Genomic DNA, 21,620 nt, shown 5'->3' with positions numbered 1-21,620 from the left:
ATTGATGTGATTGAGGTAGTGGAGCTATGTGGGAAAATTTGCACAACAACTGCCAGTGCTACTAGTCACCCACTTTCACGAGCATTAAACTAATTTTCAAAGTTTATATATAAACTATAAATATATGAATACATGCCTCTTTTACAAAGCAAGAATAGAAGAGCTGTGCAGGTCATTAATTCAAAAGAATGATCTTAATGGAAACAGATTTAGATTAATTAGTTTCTTAATTCAAAACGTAAAAACCACTACTGTAGTAATGTTGGTAATGACAGAATATCAGTGTATTGTCCAAGAAATGCAAATAATTATGAAAAAGTGCAAAGAAAAGTATACTCAACTCTGTTGATATTGGAATGTTAAATTATGCATTATGAATCATGCTACCTCAAAAAACATTATTCATACCTTTGTTCCAAAGCACAGCAATCCAAACAGAAAAATGTAGCAAAACTCTACAAAAGTTTTATTAAAGCTATTGTGAAATTCGCCTGTTGGGTAGGAGCCAAAAGCTCTTGATACCACTGAAGGTGATACTGTTAATATAATTTTTTTAACTGATGCATTAAAAACAAAATCAGTTTCCTGGTAGAGTAACTTTTGAATAGTAACTCCTGACATTTAAAAAATTGTTATAAGGGTTTTCTGCTCCTCTCTTTATGTTTAGAGAAATCTTTTGGATAGTCCTGAGAGCAGAACACTAAACATGCTCAGGCTCACCCATCCTCTCCCCTACCTATTCTCTCTGGGCACACACCTGCTTGCTGTTTGTTCATAATTAATTTCAACTTCAGCTCTGGTGCTGATGTTACTGGTACACATCCCTTTAAAGGGATTTGGGAAGGATAAGCACCATCAACAAAACTCATTATACCTTAAAGAACTGTCAAGTTAGTAAAGCAATAAAACTGAATAAAAAAGGGAAAGATTCCCCCCAATCCCTTAGGGGTTACTTGTAACAATGTAGTTCAACATTTTCAGATGGAAGTGTGACTTTCAAGTTGATGGCTCCCCTTGAAGTCCTACATTAAAGCTTCATGGGGAAGCTGCAGGCTGAGCAGCCATGCAGACTGTGTATCCCCTGCCTGCCATGAAAGGGGATCTCTATATTGGCCCCACATAGGTCAGCACAGAAGGCTAGGGTGGAATGGATGGGTGGGGCATGAGATTGGTATTTATGCAGATCCAGTGGCCTCCACACTCACAGCCCATATCTAGAGTAGGGCCATTGGTGGAGCATGTGCTACTTTCTTCTTCATGCCACATGATTACTCAGGCTTTATGCAGGCGAAGTGCATTTCACCTGTTCCAGAATCATTTTAACATTACCATATGTGTAAACCTACAGTGAGCCTTTGTAACAAAGAAAGTTTGTTGAGTTGTAAAGCTTTCTGATATTTATAAAATAAAAATATTGCCAGTTACTGTTTTAAATTAGTGGTGATAGTTGGTTTCCACATTTCAGTAATAAAAAATGTTAGAATATCAATTTCAGTAGTTCCCAAACTTTTCTGAATACTGTACACAAAGTTACGCTTTTTGTTCTATATGACTTTATAAATATTTGTTTCTGCACCATGTTTTGGTTAAACCCATGATGTCAAAATTCCCTATATGAGCACATACAATACTTTATAATTTTCTTGTTTTCTTCAATATGCTTCTTATATTTGTATACAGAAACCTTGGCAGTTTGAAGTTGATGATCTTATTACTCCCCTTCCATTTTCCTATTTTTTCCTGTAAACATTATACTTTTTTACCCATCAGCTGGGTCTCTACTTCTTTATACTCTGCTAATTGTAAGGAATTTGATCTTATTTTGTGTAATTTTAAAGCCATGCAACTGAGAGCTAGAATTTCCTAATACTAAATTCTTATATAAAATGTATTCCAGTTTACTGAAGGAAGATCTGGGCCTACGTTATCAATAAGACATTAATTATTAATTATCAATAAGAATTATTAATTCATTTTCAACAATGTGATAGGTTCGGTAACAACATAAAAGAAGACATGGTACCTACCCTAACATGGCTTTCACTTGATAATAAAATGGTTTAAAGTTGTCTGATGTAGAAGTGATACTTTTCTGCAGACCAGCATCTCCCACAATTCTGGACATCTGGGCTGCTCTCCTCTCTCTGCAGCTCAGGGAAGTGGATCAGCATTTTGGCACCAAATGGTCTAGCCATGCCCCTCTGTTTGAGTGCCAGATTCATAGATTCATAGATATTTAGGTCAGAAGGGACCATTATGATCATCTAGTCTGACCTCCTGCACAACGCAGGCCACAAAATTTCACCCACCACTCCTACAAAAAAAACCTCACACCTATATCTGTGCTATTGAAGTCCTCAAATCGTAGTTTAAAGACTTCAAGGAGCAGAGAATCCTCCAGCAAGTGACCCGTGCCCCATGCTACAGAGGAAGGTGAAAAACCTTCAGGGCCTCTTCCAATCTGCCCTGGAGGAAGATTCCCTCCCAACCCCAAATATGGCGATCAGCTAAACCCTGAGCATATGGGCAAGATTCATCAGCCAGATACTACAGAAAATTCTTTCCTGGGTAACTCGGATCTCACCCCATCTAATAGCCCATCACAGGCCATTGGGCCTATTTATGAATATTTAATTACCAAAACCATGTTATCCCATCATACCATCTCCTCCATAAACTTATCGAGTTTAATCTTAAAGCCAGATAGATCTTTTGCCCCCACTGCTTCCCTTGGAAGGCTATTCCAAAACTTCACTATTCTGATGGTTAAAAACCTTCATCTAATTTCTAGTCTAAATTTCCTAGATCAGTTAATCCCTTTAGGGGTTTAACCATCACTGAGCCTCCGGTGCAATGTCTCCCTGCCAGCTCCTCTGACCCTTACAGGCATGACAGAACAGGCAAGAAAGCATCTGGTTAAATCCAAGCAGGCAGCCTTCCCAGGCTCAGCAAACTCAGGTTGCAGGCCACGCAACTGTGCCCTTCCTGGGCAACATCCTGATCAGAGCTCCATTGCAGTCAGCAGCGCACAGGGCCATGTCTCGGACATTGAATCTCCTCTAGGTACACATCTTCATCATCAGTGCCAAGAAAAGTTCTCTGGTTCCATCCACCTGGGGGTGTAAATAGACACTTTGGTAGTGAAGATCTACCCATCATTAGAAAGGTTTCAGAAAATCTGGAAATTTCTTTTCTTGCACCAGGGCCACGGGAGGCCTGCCGAAGCACTGTGCCTCCAACTACTAGGATTCCTGGTGTTGTGCATAGGGATCACTCCATGGGCACAATCATGAATCAGAAGTCTTCAAACCTTCATATTAAAGGTGTGAGACCACTCCCTGGAACACATAAACAATCATGTACTGGTTCTGAGGCAGATATTCAACTCCTTACAATGGTGATCAGCCCACAACAATGTCTCCAAAGGCATGTCCACTTGCCTTCCAGGCAATGGAAGTAATGAGGTGGGCTGAACAGTTCCAGAGCAATCCACATCAAAGGGGACCTGAACCAAAAGGCAGACTGGCTCAGCAAGCACCGAGTCAACAACTCTGAGTGGTGCCTAAGTCAGCAGATTTTCAACTTAGTTGTTCCAATGTTCAGCATCTCTTCAACCTACCTGTTTGTGAATCATATGAATGCAAAGAAGCCAAAATACGTCACAAGGCAGCTCCCAGGTCTGTGGGGACAGATGCTTTATTGCATAGTTGGTTGGAGGGCCTATGTTACACATATCCACCCTTTCCCCTACTGGGGAAGGTGGTCCAGAAAATAAATGAGAACAGGAAGCAGTAATACTGATGACTCCTCATTGACAAAGGAGATGTTGGTTCTCAGACCTGACAGAGCTGAAAATGGAACCCCCCACTCCAGCTTCCCTGGAGACCAGACATCCTTTTGCAAGGTCCTCTTCTTCCTCCACACCTGAAACAGCTTCAACTAACATCCTGGCTATTGAGATGGAAGCACTAGAAGGTCTCAGTCTGTCCTCCAGAGTCATGAAGACATTGCTTTCATCTAGGAGAGTATTGACCCTAAAAGTGTACACCTCTGTCTGGTCTGGATTCAACAACAGGTTCCAAAAGCACAAGGCAAATCCCCAAAATCCAGGAATTCCCACCATTCTGGACTTTTTCCGTAGAGGAATAGACAGAGGCCTTCAGCCCAGTACTATTGCATGTCAGTTGTCAGCTCTTAGTAGCATGCTCTTCAAAGGATCTTCAGGCTTCCTGGTAGACAGTCCACAGGTAGCCAGATTCTTTTGAGCAGTCCAGTTAGCCACGCCAATGGTCAAACCACTCTTCCCAAAACAGGACCTTCCACTAGTTTTGAAGGCCCTGACAACCCATCCCTTCAAGTCTCAAACTTTAGTGTCAGCCTTTTATTTATCCATTAAGACTTGTTTCTTAGTAGCTGTCACATCTGCCAAGCAAGTGTCAGAGATGGCAGCCTTATCTATACAGGAACCTTACTCTGTGTTCCATGAGGACAAGGTGGTGCTCAGAACACCAGAATCCTTTCTTTCAAGGTAAATTCCTCCTTCCACACTTCCCAAAAGGTTGTGCTTCCTTTGTTCTGTCCAAAACCACAGCATGCAACTGAAAAGATGTGGCACAGCTTAGATGTCAGAAGAGCATTGAAAATCTGTCTCAAGTGTGCAGAATCCACAAGAAGAATAGGCTATATGTCCTGCCAACCAAAATGCCAGAGACTCAGCACTTCCAATTTCTCCATCGCTACATGATTTAGACTTTGTATTATGAAAGCCTGTGAATTATCAGAGGTTGCTGTCGCAGAAGAAATCAAGGTGCAATCCATGAGATCCTTAGTGACCTCACAAGCAAGTGCCTCCTCTTCAGCAATTTACAAAGTGGACACTTGATCTACAGCTTCATTAAGCACAACAAGGTGGATTTTCTGTCTTCTGCAGAGACCTCCTTTGGTAGGAGGATGCTTCAGGCAGAAATAGGAAGGGTACTTCTTTCCCACATAACTTTTGTTTTATAACCCTCCCTACATAACAGCTCACAGCTCGCCGCTTCCCAGAAGTCCAGAAATGTGGGAGATGCTGGGCTGCAGAACAGAAAATTTCTTACTGATAATTTACTGTCTGCTAGCAGAGTCTTCCACAATTCCACCCACCCTGGATGGTTCATAAGCCAAGTGTCAGATATTAAGTGGAATCTTTTAAATCAAGATTGGATGTTTTTCTAAAAGATAAACTCCAGGAATTATTTTGGGGAAGTTCTATGGCTTGTGTTATACAGTAGATCAGGCACATATTATACAGATCAGGTGATCACAATGGTTCCTTCTGACCTTGGAATCTATGAATTTATTAGTCTCCATTGGTCTAATGTATATAGCTGTTTCATGATCACTGGAATATTCGTTAATAATGATGCTATGCAAAGTTTATAGTTTGGGAATAACTCATCTGTCTATAAGCGGGAGCAGAGAGGATGTGGCCAGACTGTGCAGCACCAAAATGCCTCCATGAGCTGCAGAGAGAAGAGCAGCTCAGATGTCCAGAATTGAAAGGAAATGACTGGTCAGATCTTTTCCATTATTTCTGTATCTCAATTTGTCAAATTGATTACATATTTTTCTTTTAGTTTCTAACGTCTAACAGGAGAAATAACTGCAGTTGCCATCTACATCCTCTCTTCCCTAATCATCTCTTATGCTCGTGGTAGGACTGCTTCCCTCTGCCTTCATATACAACTATACACAGTGTTCCACCTGGATTCATAACTGCTGCTGTTCAGAAAACAGAATTTAGATTCCATGAAAGAATTAAAAATTTTGGGGAAAAAAATCTCAAATCATCATCAAAAGTCAAATTTTTTTTTTAAAAAATCGGGATGTAATTTCTCAAAAGAATCCATTCGGAGTCATAGTGCCTGGCTCCTAACTGCCTGGCAACCTATCAAGCAAGTAGTTGGGAAACCCAGCAGCCTACTGGGGTCACTGTACATGACTCCAATTATACTTTTTGTCTCATGCTTCAAATACAAAGGTGCTTTACAAGATGCCCTAAAAGGCAAATCGTGACCTTTCCTCTATGGCCACAAAGGACCCTTATCTTAGTAGTTTTGCTGCTTTTGTGCAGGGGAAATCGGATTTGGGAGCTCACACAGGAATGTGCACTCCTGAGGGCCACAACACAGAGCACAGAAAGTGTCCTGGGAGATTGGAAATTTGGAGGGGGCAGATCTAATCCCATATTTGGGGGTGCGGGAGAGGAATGCAACAGCCACAAAGGCTGCTGTGGCCCTAATGTTGCAGTAGCAGCTGTAAAATGGCCTGAGAAAGGGAAGATTCTTTCCCTCACTCCCACTGGCTCTCACAGAATGGCATTCTGGTTGCTAAGTGTCTGGTTTTCAACTGGAAAGTCTGGTCGAAAGGGGACCTGTGCAGTTAGGGTGACCAGATAGCAAGTGTGAAAAATCGGGACAGAGGGTGGGGGATAATAGGAGCCCCAAATATCGGGACTGTCCTTATAAAATTGGGACATCTGGTCACCCTATGTGCAGATCAGACACCAAAAGTCCAGTTACCATAGTAACTGAAATCGGCCTCCACCACTGGGAGAGTAAGAAGAGCAGTTGCTGCTGGAGGAACTGGCTCCCAGCTCTGGCGGAGAGGACGGTACTGGTGCTGCCCAGGGTAGGGATCCTGACAGCACGAGGCGTTTGAGGAGCAACCCAACAGCTGGGCTTGCTGCCCATAATGGCCTGTCCCACCTTCTCAGCCTGCTGGAGCCCTGGCTCTCTCTGACCCCTCATTCTGGGGACTGGCCCCCAACCCCCACCCCGCTGTGCCCCAATTGCCCCCAGCTCCATACTCTGGGGACTGCTCTCCTCTGCCCTGTTATGCCCCAATTGGGCAGGCAGGCTCCACATTAGCTCTTCCCTGCCCAACTCTTCAGGCGTCAAGTGAGTGGCGGGCGTGGGTGGAGTGAGCAATGGAGGGCCTGTAGTGTCTGGTTTTGAAAATTGGAACTTTGGTAACCCAAAAAATGCCCTACTGAATAGCATGCTTACTTGGCTAAGGATTTTGTCTTAATGCTTAAATATGGGCAGCAACACATAGCCAAAGTATTTGGTTGCCTGATGATTGCCCCAGGAAGAGTTGGGGAAGTAATCTGCCCTCTCAGGCCAAAGAGCAGCAGTAAAGCCACTTCACAGCCCTTATTGCAACTCTGAGGCTGCAGTAGTCTTTGCAACCTCAATGGGATTAGAAGGACAGGAAAATCTGTGTAGAATCAATGCCACTACCCAGCCCTGCCCCCTCTCAATACCTTGTGCACTGGCAGAGCTGGGCAACCTACTGGAAACCTCTCCCACCTTCTGAGATGGAAACTCATCAGTTCTGCAACCATGGGAACCTTCACAACTTCTGAGGCAGGGGCAGGATTTGCCTTACCAATTCTGCACTGGTGGAAACTTTCTCAGCTTTGGAGGAGGGGCAAGATTTGCTTGTAATATGAACAATGAATAGACATTTCCTTATGTAAATACCATGCTCCCTCTTCACTAAACAACAGAAGTAGAGTACTGTGCCTGTTTTGTTAGTTACCTAAGAACATTCATAGATGGGAAATAATATGTATTGTATTTTTTGAAACTAAGGTCAGAATTTTGAAGTTTATAAATTGTGCTGTGCTTTAATATGCTAAATTATGGAATTGGCAACGGAGAGTAAAAATGGACAGTTTCCATTAGAGGAAAGGTAGTCTAAAGATGACTTGATAATTAAAGTTTATTTGAACAACCATACCATCACATTTTTGGGCACAAGCAATCAGAGTTGACAAATTAGCTTTGACATCCTAAGCTTTGTAAGATGTTCTAAATGTAAAATACTACTGATTTTAGCGGAGAAACTTTTATCTGTGAAATGAAGTATTTTTAAAGATAAACACAATGTGTTTTTGCAGTACAGTATTTAGTTTTCAAATAAGAAGAGCAATGGACTCTTTAGAAGAAATGAGAGAGGAATCTGGTTTCAAAAGAATTTTTTGTATTAATGCCTGGACAAGTACTTTGAGTCTCAATTTAGAGATGATGAGCTTTGTTTTCTCAATGGAAATCGCTACCCCAAAATTAGGCGTAATATGGTAATGGGAAAACCTCAAAAGGTGCCAGAGAACTTGGCATAAGAATCCCAACATTCAGATGTTTTCTAAATCTGTATTTTCTGAAAATTAAGCTAGAAATATTGTAAGACTTCTGTAGTTGGTGTTCCCAATTAGGCAACATATTCTTCAAGATAAGGCTTTCTGACAGTATTTCTGTTCCTATCAGGAGCCAGAGGTGTAGAAGTATATGAAAATAAAAATTACTGAAAGAAAAGTTCACTACATTTTGCTGAGGTGGTGTTTGAGAGGATCAGTAAGATGTACAAATCAAATGTGTGATTCGAAGGCAACAGGCTGCAACTTCTCTTAGCATAATAAACAGGGCTCTTGTCCTCTGAAAACCTGCCAGATTTTTGTTTTACCTGTTTGTTTATGATTGTAAATCTCTCAGTATTCTGAGGACACAAGTTTTGCTGCCCTGTAGCTAGGGGAAAAAATATATGAGACTGTACGGTTTATTTTGGCTTTCTGGTCTACTTCTTACAATTAAAAAAAAAAGGTTTAACAGCCTATCCTATTTTTATAGATTTTCTCCTGTTTTTCATTTAAGATTTAAATGTTACATTTCAAATGTCAGTGTAATAATAATTTGAATGTACTTCTTGTTAACTTGGTAATAACTTTTTGTCCATTCAACTTTTTGATTTCTGCTATAGATACCTCAGCATTTGGCCCCTTGGTTTGTCCAGCCCAGTATACAATTTTTACCTTATAAACAGGAAGCATCCACAATTTATCAAAACATACCTGTAGGACTTTACAGGGAAAAATACGTTTATTTTATTTATTGTCAGTGAGAATGAATAATATTAATATTTTAATCTGTGAAGTGGGTTGCTTAGAGTTATCCTTACAAGGCAGTATTCTTTCTGCCTTACCCTCAGTGAATAATTCTTATTTCATGAAGACTATTCTAGAAGTGAAGTACCACTTGATGAGTAAAAGTTGTTGAATGAGTACCAGAATTAATGTGGTAAATTCACTCAAATACATTTTCCCCTTTATCCAAATGCTGGTATTGTTTTGTAGTAGAACTATACAGTAAGATGCTTCCTAAGCTTTTCAAAACAACACTAAAAGTTTATATTTTTTTAATAACTCCATATGTAACTTATCAAAAAGAAAATAAGTCTAAATAGTGAACCTAAATACGTTTAATACATTAGAATTTTATAGTATATAAAGGCTTATTATAACTTATATGTACAAAGTTAGTAGTTTAGCCTTAGGCTTGAAAAGTGACACTCTCCTCTCCATGTTTAATGTCAGAATCTTATTATTCCCCAATAGCAAACTAACTGTTGAGCCAAGATTTAGAAACAATATCATTTACATTTCTGTAGTAAGATTTTAGGATTACTAGAATATATTAAAGCTTCACACACTAGCATTTGGCAATGACAAACCTTTTGGGTTTGACTCACAAAAAGGTCATGTGTTGATTAGTTTAAAAGGTGCACTTTTGTTATATAGCAGAAAGGTTGTATGTTTTATTCCTAATTCAGAAAGAAAATTGAGTACAAAGGAGATCTCTGAAGCCCTATATGACTGGGGTTTTTTTGTTTTGTTATAAAAGCAATTTGTAGACATAACTGCCCGAGGCTACTTGAACATTAAATGAGAGTCTGAGAAGAACACAAACAACTGAAGACTTTGTTTGGTAAAAGAAATACTAATAGTATGAAGATCTATCTCATTAATACAAATATAAAAACATCTAAAATAAATGTGGCATTTGCATACTGTAGGTACGTATATGTGTCAATAAACACAAATTCAAGTTGAAACTTAATGTAGTAACCAAGGTATATGGTTATGTTAAATGATACTAAAATATTGAATTTGAATTTAAATATCTTTGCAAGAAAATCTTTTCAAAAGATCTTCTAAAGAGCACAGTATGCCACACCAGACCTACCAAGTCTCAGTTCTACTTCTTTCTTCTCATTATTATCCTGATTTCCTGCTTCTCTGCTTTTCTTTTTTTCTTTCACAGACCAGCAGACTACACCCACAATCACATTTGGGAAACTTTCCTGACATGTGGTTTCTGCAGTTTCTCTCTGCTTTTCATTACTGATAGACAGTTCTATGCCTGTGTTTAGCTGGTTTCACAATCGAGTCCCAAGACTAAGCTCTCTTCCTAACTACTGGGTTGTTTATATGCTAGCATATCACCAGTCTAATTTCACCTTTTTACAAAAGGCGGAATGTATATTCTTACCATAGTAGATATTGGACATGTAGGGCTATAGTTTCCATGTATGGGCCTGGAAAATCTGAATTTTAACTTATTAGAGATTTCTACACATCTTTACATCAGTGGGTGGGGCTGGGGCAGGTTACTCCATCTTCATAAAAGAGCCTTGCCCTTCAGAAGCATGCAGGGAAATCCCATAGAAATTAAACCATCCATAGAGGCAGGGGCATTTGCAGGGAGGCCCAGTCCTTCACTTCAAGGGGATAGAACTGTAGCAGGCAGAGCAGGAAGCAGGGTAGGATAATACAGACATACACCCACAGTATACTTTTTAAGAGGAAACATTTCATAAAGCTGTAACTCCTCCCTTCCATGCCCTACCCTAGATCTGTCCATTAGTACTAGTGAGGAACATAATAATCTTAGAGAATGAATTTCCAGATTGAAATACTCCATTGTGACCAGTCATCTGATGTCTTTGGGCAGTAGTTTTAAAGTTTCCAGGGAGAGGAAGGATTTTCTATCAAGAAATCTTGCTGCTTCTCAAGTGATAGTCCCTATGTGTGTTCCACACATGGGTATGCATGTGCACCATGCACCTGAGTCTGTTGATCTTTCGTAAATAATCTGCAGTTGTTCTCCTCATACTCCGAACTACGGATATAAAGGGCAGTGCAGACCAACACCTCTCCAGTTCTTTCTTAACTGCTGCATGGTCTGAATCAGAATTATTTGTGTCTGCCTCGATTTTCCTTTACTTTAATATCTTTAAATACAATTAGTAAATATTTTTAGTAGTTTAGACTCAGTGTGCTAGTGTACTTTTATAATTAGTATAGTTAACTTAGTGCTCCCCACCCCATGGAGCATCCCAGAGAGGGACTGTGCCAAGAGTCCCAGGGGTTCGAGAACTTTGTTTCCTGCCCCCATGCCTTCTCCATCAATGACAAACACCAGCGCAACCTTTATTGCCGTGGGAACGCTCACATTGCCACAAAGTGCAGTATCTCCTGCTTCTTCCCTCCCTGAACTTGCGAGGAGTGAGAGCTCCACCTACGGAAGCACCTCATGGAGCAGACTATGAGGGCCCATTTGGATCCAGGCCAGGGAGACCCCCCGTATAGTGGCCTCAGACTGTGAGCAGCACCCCTCCAAGCACAAACTCTGGAGCAGAGGCTAAAACTCTTAAGCCTTAGGGCATGTCTACAAACTTTTGCTGATGCAAGTTACATTGGCATAAAGCCGCTGCAATTAGTATATTGCTTGTGCGCATGCATACTTGGCTCCGTGCATTGGTGCTGCAGGAGTAGTTTTTCAATGCACAGGGTGGTACATCATGTGTAGGTATTCCAGTGTGCAACTTACCGCTATTCAGCACTCTGTCTTTTGGGAAGTTTTGGCAATGCACAGTGGGGCAGAAACGAGTCATGCAGGGGTGTCTGTGACTTCAGGGTCAAGTTTCCATCATGCAACTTTCTCCACCCCATAATCAAACTCTATTCCATTATTTTCACGCCTATTTTGAAAATCCTATGAACCGACACAGGACTTGTCACTGTTTGTCATCTCTGACAGAAGAATGGAGCCTGCACAGCTCTGCACTACTGTCATGAGTCATGAGCGTAGTAAGCACAAGACACACAATCATCCACTATTTGCAGAGTTGTGGGGAACATGACAATTTGCTTGAGGACAGATTGCTGTTGAACATAGCGAGAACCAATTCAAGATGGTTGGCAGTGTTTACAGAGCAGCTGCAAACATTGGAGCGCTGCTTCTGGGCTTGAGAAAACAAACACTGACTGGAGGGATCACATCATAATGCAGGCTTGTGATGGTGAGCAGTGGCTGCAGAATGTTTGGATGTGCAAGACCACATTCCTGAATTTGTGCACTGAGCTTCCCCTCAGCCCTCCAGCTCAGGGACACCAAAATGAGAGCTGCACTGACAGGAGAAGCGTGTAGCAATTGCACCATTGAAACTTGCAACACCAGATTGCTACCAGTCACTTGGAAGTCTTTTTGGAGTTAGAAAATCCACTGTGGGGGCCATTATCATGTAAGCGTGCAGGGCCATTAATCATCTGCTATACAGGACTCTCATCAATGTGCAGGACATAATGGATGGATTTTCAGCAATGGGGTTTCTGAACTGTGGTGAAGCAATAGACTGCATTCATATCCATATTTTATCACCAGACTACCTTGCTACAGAGTACATCAACAGAAAGGTTATGCAAGCGTTGGTCGATAACCAGGAATACTTCACCAACATCAGTGTTGGCTGGTCAGGGAAGGTGCATGATGCTCTCAACTTTAAGAACACAGGACTGTTCAGAAAGCTACAGGCAGGGACTTTCTTTCCCAACAGGCAGACTAAGATAGGTGATGTTGAAATGCCAGTGGTGATCCTGGGGGACCCCTTGATCCCCCAGGCTAACCCTTGATTTCCTGGCTCATGATGCTGTACACCAGCCACCTTGACAGCATGAAGGAAAGATCAACTATTGGCTCAGCAGGTGCAGAATTACAGTTGCATATGCTTTTGGTAGACTGAAGGGGCTCTAGCATTGTTTACTCACAAGATTGGATCTCAGTGAGAAAAATATCCCAACGGTTATAGCTGCCTTCTGTGTCCTGCATAATATCTCTGAAGCAAAGGGGAAAAGTTGCTCTTGGATTGGTGGGCAGAGGTGGACTGGTTTTTTGCTGAGTTTGAACAGTCAGACACAAGGGCTATCAGAAGAGCTCAACATGGAGCTACACGGCTGAAGGAGGCTTTGAAAGAGCACTTTAACAGCAAGCTACGGTAATGTGTTGTGGTTATGGGGCATTTCTGGAAGTGTTCAGGCAACAGCATGGATTTTCCTGTATCTGCCATGACTATTCCTTGCTCCTGAACTCCTTGCTTTGACCTCAGCTTGATTTGGACTTTGGCTTCTGACTCAGATCCTGAAACCTGATTCGGACCCTTCTCCCTGGCCTGGAACCAGACTGTGCAATCCTCCGCTACTCCCTGTCTGAGGTTTTCCCCTGCTCTGACCCTTGGTTCTGACTGCCTTTGTTAGAACCTTGATAGTTTGCCTTGACCACCCTAGCCTGTGGAAGCAGCAGCTTGCACCCTGCCCAGCATGCTCTAGGGGGTATTGGAGATGCCTAAGTGGGTTGATCACTCCCAGCAGGCCATGCTTCAAGCCCAAATATTACAGAGAACCAAGCTCAATGCAGGCCCAGCTGGCACAGCACACCATGGATAACCAGATGCTACAAGAACAGGTGGCCTGACTGCAGGATGAGAAGACTGCACTATAGGCACAAACCGCACCAATGTACCCAGACTCAGGCCCCTCCCAAAATGTTTGATTGGGGACTGTCAAAAGTTCAGGAGGGTTATTAATACTACCTGCTGTTTCTGCTCCACCCCAAGTCCTATCCCACTAACCAAGCAAAGGTAAGACTCGTTCTTAGCCTCCTGACAGAAGATGCATTGCCTGTGCCTCACCCCTACTCAAACGAGTGAGCTAGACATTATTGAACTGGGATGCCTTCCTCCAGGCATTTTCTGCCATATTTGGCAATCCTCACAATGCCCACTTGGCAGAGACAGCCCTACACAAACTCCAGCAGGGGCAGAGGCCAGCACCCTCTTACACCACCCACTTTCAGTGACTAGTCTCCGATACTGAGGGGAATGAAGCAGCCCAGCTCTACCAGTTCCAGTGGGAACTACACAGAGATTAAGGATGAGCTAGCTCATGTGGAGGCCCTGACAGACCTAGACACCTTCATAGACCTTGTCATAATCATCTACAATAGGCTCAGTGAACAAAGTGAGGAAAGGAAGGGGATTGTGTTACCACTTGGCCGTGCCCCTTGGTATCTGTCTCCAACCTAGACCCTGAGCCCATGCAACTGGATAATGCCAGTCGTCATGTGACTCCTGAGGAAAAAGAGCATTGTTGCCACCATGGGTTTTGTTTCTACTGTGGAGGATCCAGCCATACTCTTTCCAGCTGCCCATCCCAAACTCTAGCATGACTCAGTTCTCACTTGAGTTGGTAGAAGGAGTTGCCCTAGGCAAGCCCCAAGACAATGTCCCCTTACTCCTCACCAAGGCATGCCCCAGACATGGTGAACACTGGCTGCACCTTAAGGTCCAGATCTGCCTTCGTGTGTCAGGGGATCTAAACCAAATTCCGCCACAGTGGGCACTGGTAGACTCCTGGGCAGTGGACAACTAATCACTGGTACTGATACAGCCCAAGCCCTAGGTATTTTGGTTCAATTAGAGACTGTCCGTGACCTAGTGGAAACTATAGATGGCTCACTCCTGTCACTGGAGCCCATGACACAGGAGATGGTGCCATTCGGGACCATCGGACGGTCTTTCAGTTCAGAATGATCTGCTCACCACTCTTCCCCATAATCTTTGGCATTTTATGGCTGGTGGCTCATGATCCAAACATCCTTTGGCATGAGCATCAGGTTAGCTTCTGCTCCAAGTTTTGCCAGCAAGTCTGTCTGTGCACACTGTCTGGTGAACCCCAGAACCAAGACATATACCCCTGGGCTCTGGCTGTGGATCAGTTTCTATCACCCCAGAATTGACTCCAGCAACTATGGTGACATCTTTGGAAAGAAGCAGGCTGACACCCTACCCCCACATTGTGATTGTGACTGCTTGATCGAGCTGTAACCAGGGGCCAAGGTGCCATTTGGCCCTATCTTTGAGATGTCGAAACCTGAACTGGCTGCCCTGTGTTCCTACCTCCAAGAGAATCAGGTCAAGGGTTTCATATGGCCATCTATCTCTCTTTCTGGGGCCCCAGTTCTGTTTGTTAAAAAGAAAGATGGAAGCCTGCGCCTATGTGTGGATTACAAGGCCCTCAGTCAAGTTACTATCAGGAATTGATGCCTCCTTCCATTCATCCCAAAGCTACTGGACCATGTATGATTGGCCCAGATATTCACAAAACTTGACCTATGGGGAGCCTACAGTCTGGTTTGGATTTCAGCCAAGGATGAGTGGAAGATGGCTTTTCAAACCCAGTACAGCCATTACAAATACCTGGTAGTGCCATTTGGCCTCACAAATGCCCCTGCAACATTCCAGCACTTCATAAATGAAGTCTTCCATGACATCCTAGATCAGTACATTGTAATCTAACGAGATGATATCCTCAACTGTTCCAATGATCCTGAACAGCACACCCAGCATGTCTGGTTGGTCCTGGAATGGCTCCGCCAACATGGCCTGTATGCAAAACTTGAAAAGTGCAGCTTCAACCAGTGCTCCATGGAGTTTCTGGTTACAACCTGTCACCCGGCTGCCTCCAAATGGGCTCCAGGAAGATGGAGGTGGTACAGACCTGGGTGCCTCTCCCCCAAAAAATCAGGAGCTGCAATGTTTCCTGCGGTTCACCAATTTTTATATATACTTCATCTCTGGGTTTTCAGGCCAAAGTGCCCTATTGATAGTGCTTCTCTGCAAAAACTCTTCCTTCATCTGGTCTCTGGAGGCCCAACAAGCATTCAACCACCTCAAGTTGACCTTTCCAAGCACCCCAATCCTGGTTCATCCTGACCAGGCATGACTTTTTGTCATCAAGAGCAATGCCTCTAATGTGGCAATTTGGGCCATACTCTGTCAAAGGTGTGGTCCCCAACAGCTCCTCTGCCCTTGCACCTACTATTCACGGAAGTTCACTCCAGTCTAACAGTATTACAGTATTCTAAATAAAGAGATTCTAGCCATCAAAGCAGCATTTCAAGAGTGATGCCACTGTTTGGAGGGTGCTTGGTATCCAGTATAGGTATACACAGATCATAAAAATATAGAATAGCTCTGCCAAGCCAAAGCCCTGAACCAGAGGCAGCTTCACTGGGACCCATTCTTCACATGCTTCAATTTCACCATCACGTACCACCCGAAGGCCCAGAAGAAGACCACTGATGCCTTGTCCTGAAAAGGGGACTATCTCACTAGCCATGAGCCTCTCCCCTCCCCCGCATGGAGTTCCCATGCATTCTTAAGCCCTGGAACTTCCTGTGTGCCATAGTTGACCAAGACCTCCTGTCACTAATCCACTCAGATATAGAGAAAAATCCTTTCCCAAGGAACTCAAGACAGCGGGCCAGGAGCAACACCAGGGCTTACTCTATGTCAAGGGCCACTTGCATGTTCTGCTGCCCCTCACTCACCAGTTAAAGGCACTTTGGTTTTGTCATGACTTACCATAGGCAGGACATCAGGGGTGCCTCAAGACTCTCCATTTGGCCTCCTGTGCCTTCTGGTGGCCATGAATGTGCATGACACTAGCCTGGAACAGGACTCCTCACTCCTCTGCTACTTCCTGCCTCAGGTTTGCCCCTGCTGTGACCATTGGTCCTGAGTGCCTGTATTGGGATCCTGATAAATGATGACTGCAAAGTTATCCCTGACTGTCATGGGAAAAAGTCCTACCTCTGAGAAAGAAATAAGGCTTCCAATCCTAGAAACCTTCAGAAGAGGATTGCAGACTACCTCCATGGAAGTTTCATTGAGATCTCTCAGAAAGATTCAGGGGATATCCCTGATACATAAACAAAGAGCTCCTCATGCCCCCACCCCCACCTAACTCTCAGGGGAATGAAAAGCAGATAACACTCTACTCTCTGTTGTATTGCTACCTCTTCTAGTATGAGTATATTAATAAAATGTGAGTAGTTGTGTCCTGCTAATTTGGGGGCACCATCAGTGTAATGGGAAATAAACATACCCACTTACCCAAGGTTCCTTCCCCTGCATTGGGCTCACACATGCTTGAATGCCAGGATGGACTGGAGTCTCAAACAGGTCCAGGCTCGTGGCATAGCTGGACACTTCCCCCCCACCCATGTCCCCCATCCCCTCCTCTTCCTCCTCCACCTCAGGGCAAGGCATTTCAAAAATTCACAGGGTTTTAAAGTGGGGGGGGGTAGGGGGGATCTTCCTGTCTCCATGATCCCTGAGCAATGGAACTCACAATAGTGACCAGCACTGTCAGTGTGAGGCATTGTGGGACAACTGCTGGAGGAATGTTAGTGCTGACATAGGTAACTCAATGTATACATTCATGCTGCGTCAACCTCAATACATTGACTATTGCTCAATGCCATTCAGAGAGGTGGTGTTAGTATGTTGATATAATGGAGAGCTTACATCAGTGGGAGACATGAACAACTAGATTGACGCAAAGAAATTTATGTCAATCTAATTTTGTAGTATAGACTAGGCCTAAGAAATCCTCTTACTAGAGTAGGGGACATGACCATAGGCATAAGGACAGATCCTTATTCAGAGCTGCCTCTAAGAAAAAGAATCCCTCACCATTTCAATCCAAGTTGGATGAGTCCTCATGTGTGAGTCCTAAGGAGTTGGGACTCCTAAGGAATGAACCTTCCATTCAAGAAAGCAGGATTCAGTGATACCGGTTCTGGTTCTGGCTGTATCCCACAGACTAAAGGATCAGTAATCAGTGGTCCCATTTGGGAGCTCCACACTGCACCCTCATTCAATAGTTCTGACATACTCCTTGTGGGATTCTCTGAATAGCAGACCATCGGACACCCTGGATTCACCAGTCCCATCCTCAGTGGCTCACTAAATGCCAGGAAGGACTGAAACATTTACCTCACCAGAGAATATTTGCACACTGCTCTACACACAATCTCTTCTTTTATTGGACCTGGTCCTCTTTAGAGACATCCCTACACCCAAGGAAACCACTTTGAAAGAAAGAGGACCTTCGCTAGGCCATTTTGGAACCTGACAGATCTGTGTGGCAGAGACAAACACCTACAAGATCTCTATCAAGCTTTCTTACAACTACAATACCCACCTGCGGAAGTGAAGAAACAGATTGATAGAGCCAGAAGAGTTCCCAGAAGTCACCTACTACAGGACAGGCCTAACAAAGAAAATAACAGAACTCCACTAGCCGTCACCTTCAGCCCCCAACTAAAACCCCTCCAACGCATTATTAAGGATCTACAACCTATCCTGAAGGATGACCCAACACTCTCACAAATCTTGGGAGAAAGGCCAGTCCTTGCCTACAGACAGCCCCGCAACCTGAAGCAAATACTCACCAGCAACCACATACCACACAACAGAACCACTAACCCAGGAACCTATCCTTGCAACAAAGCCCGTTGCCAACTGTGCCCACATATCTATTCAGGGGACACCATCACAGGGCCGAATAACATCAGCCACACTATCAGAGGCTCGTTCACCTGCACATCCACCAATGTGATATATGCCATCATGTGCCAGCAATGCCCCTCTGCCATTTACATTGGTCAAACTGGACAGTCTCTACGTAAAAGAATAAATGGACACAAATCAGATGTCAAGAATTATAACATTCATAAACCAGTCAGAGAACACTTCAATCTCTCTGGTCATGCAATCACCGACATGAAGGTCACTATCTTACAACAAAAAAACTTCAAATCCAGACTCCAGCGAGAAACTGCTGAATTGGAATTCATTTGCAAATTGCATACTATTAATTTAGGCTTAAATAGAGATTGGGAGTGGCTAAGTCATTATGCAAGGTAGCCTATTTCCCCTTGCTTTTTCCTACCCCCCCCCCCCGCCACAGACGTTCTGGTTAAACTTGGATTTAAACTTGGAGAGTGGTCACTTTGGATGAGCTATTACCAGCAGGAGAGTGACTTTGTGTGTGTATGGGGGTGGGGGGGTGAGAAAACCTGGATTTATGCTGGAAATGGCCCACCTTCATTATCATGCATGTTGTAGGGAGAGTGGTCACTTTGGATAAGCTATTACCAGCAGGAGATTGAGTTTGTGTGTGTGGTTTTTGGAGGGGGTGAGGGGGTGAGAGAACCTGGATTTGTGCAGGAAATGGCCCACCTTGATTATCATACACATTGTGAAGAGAGTGGTCACTTCGGATGGGCTATTACCAGCAGGACAGTGAGTTTGTGAGGGGGGGGGCGGAGGGTGAGAAAACCTGGATTTGTGCTGGAAATGGCCCAACTTAATGATCACTTTAGATAAGCTATTACCAGCAGGAGAGTGGGGTGGGAGGAGGTGTTGTTTCATGGTCTCTGTGTGTATATAATGTCTTCTGCAGTTTCCACGGTATGCATCCGATGAAGTGAGCTGTAGCTCACGAAAGCTCATGCTCAAATAAATTGGTTAGTCTCTAAGGTGCCACAAGTACTCCTTTTCTTTTTGCTTCCCTCTTGTGTCCCTATCCCAAAGAGGGCTAAAAACCAATATTTTGTGCCACCTAAAGGGGCAGAGTTTTTATTTACTGATTCCAGTGCCCAAATCCTTAGTGGTGCAGGCAGCTAAAGATAAGTCCAGGCCTAAGACTACCCCAGATGATAATGCCTTGACCTTTAAGGGAGGAAATATTTCACAATTTTAGAATAGTCAGTTAGCAGATACTCTCTTATCCTGGCATTGTTTCTGATCATAGATTGCTAGAAAAACTAAAAAATAGATTGTATGAAGTGATCACATGCTTTATGGTGAGCATTGTACCAAAGAAAATATGGGTATATTTTCTTTCAGACATTTCAGCTCAATGAAGTACAACGCATCAACATGGTCTGTGGGATATAGCATTGGTCAGTGATTTTGTAGTTGTAAAGAATTTGTCTTTAAACAAGACTGTTAGATTTACATTATATGTGCTTTTAAGGGTCCATAAAGTACCATATGCTGCATGTCACATAACTGCCAGTTCCTTTCTGCCAGAGACAAATTCCTAAGAAGAATTCCATATGCATTAATTTAATCACACTGCACCAAAACTGCCAGTTTTCTGCTTTACATATTAATATATAAATATTTGCTTGGTAAACTGAATTGATTAATAAATAATTTTTTTCAGTTGTAGTTCTGCAGAGTCACACTGGTATATCATTTAGTTTGATTTTGATTTTGCGTTTTCATTCCAAGTCCTAGTTAGGATATCCCAGAAAATGTCCAGCTGCTTCATCAGGTGCTCCTAGTGCACCAGGATCATGTCTCACATTCACTATCATGGCTGGTATAATCTCTGTTGGAGAAGAACTGAATGTTCATTTACACTGTGTGAATGAATGGATAATAATGTCCCTCGTCTTGAGCTGTCACGTCTAATGTGAAATATGAAGGTATTCTAGACTGCCTGTAAAATAGTCTCGGCTTAATATGCCATCAAGGAGACCCTGTGGATTCTGAATTAACTGTAATTCTTAGGGTATGTCTACACTACGGAATAAGGTCGAATTTATAGAAATCGGTTTTTTAGAAATCGGTTTTATATATTCGAGTGTGTGTGTCCCCACAGAAAATGCTCTAAGTGCATTAAGTGCATTAACTCGGCGGAGCGCTTCCACAGTACTGAGGCTAGAGTCGACTTCCGGAGCGTTGCACTGTGGGTAGCTATCCCACAGTTCCCGCAGTCTCCGCTGCCCCTTGGAATTCTGGGTTGAGATCCCAATGCCTGATGGGGCTAAAACATTGTCGCGGGTGGTTCTGGGTACGTATCATCAGGCCCCCGTTCCCTCCCTCCCTCCGTGAAAGCAAGGGCAGACAATCGTTTCGCGCCTTTTTTCCTGAGTTACCTGTGCAGACGCCATACTACGGCAAGCATGGAGCCCGCTCAGGTAACCGTCACCCTATGTCTCCTGGGTGCTGGCAGACGCGGTACGGCTTTGCTACACAGTAGCAGCAACCCCTTGCCTTGTGGCAGCAGACGGAGCAATACCACTGGTAGTCGTCCTCGTCGTGTCCGAGGTGCTCCTGGCCACGTCGGCTGGGAGCGCCTGGGCAGACATGGGCGCAGAGACTAAATTTGGAGTGACTTGACCAGGTCATTCTCTTTAGTCCTGCAGTCAGTCCTATTGAACTGTCTTATGGTGAGCGGGCAGGGGATACGGACTGCTAGCAGTCGTACTGTACCGTCTTCTGCCAGGCAGGCAAGAGATGAGGATGGCTAGCAGTCGTACTGGAACATCTTCTGCCGAGCAGCCATGAGATGTGGATGGCATGCAGTCCTTCTGCACCGTCTGCTGCCAGCCAAAGATGTAAAAGATAGATGGAGTGGGTCAAAACAAGAAATAGACCAGATTTGTTTTGTACTCATTTGCCTCCTCCCCTGTCTAGGGGACTCATTCCTCTAGGTCACACTGCAGTCACTCACAGAGAAGGTGCAGCGAGGTAAATCTAGCCATGTATCAATCAGAGGCCAGGCTAACCTCCTTGTTCCAATAAGAACGATAACTTAGGTGCAC

The 21,620-nt window shown here is 43.6% G+C and overlaps 1 protein-coding gene across 2 annotated transcripts in view; it reads left to right on the top strand.

Moving 5' to 3' along the window:
• The window catches only part of ODAD2 (outer dynein arm docking complex subunit 2), a 192,166-nt gene that overhangs the window by 122,250 nt on the left and 48,296 nt on the right, over positions 1-21,620 (top strand). The gene's annotated exons all lie outside the window — the stretch shown is intronic.

Source organism: Lepidochelys olivacea (genome assembly GCF_965140295.1).
Source record: "Lepidochelys olivacea isolate rLepOli2 genome assembly, chromosome: 2".
Classification (NCBI taxonomy): Eukaryota; Metazoa; Chordata; order Testudines; family Cheloniidae; genus Lepidochelys; species Lepidochelys olivacea.
This window is presented reverse-complemented; position numbering and strand designations above follow the sequence as displayed.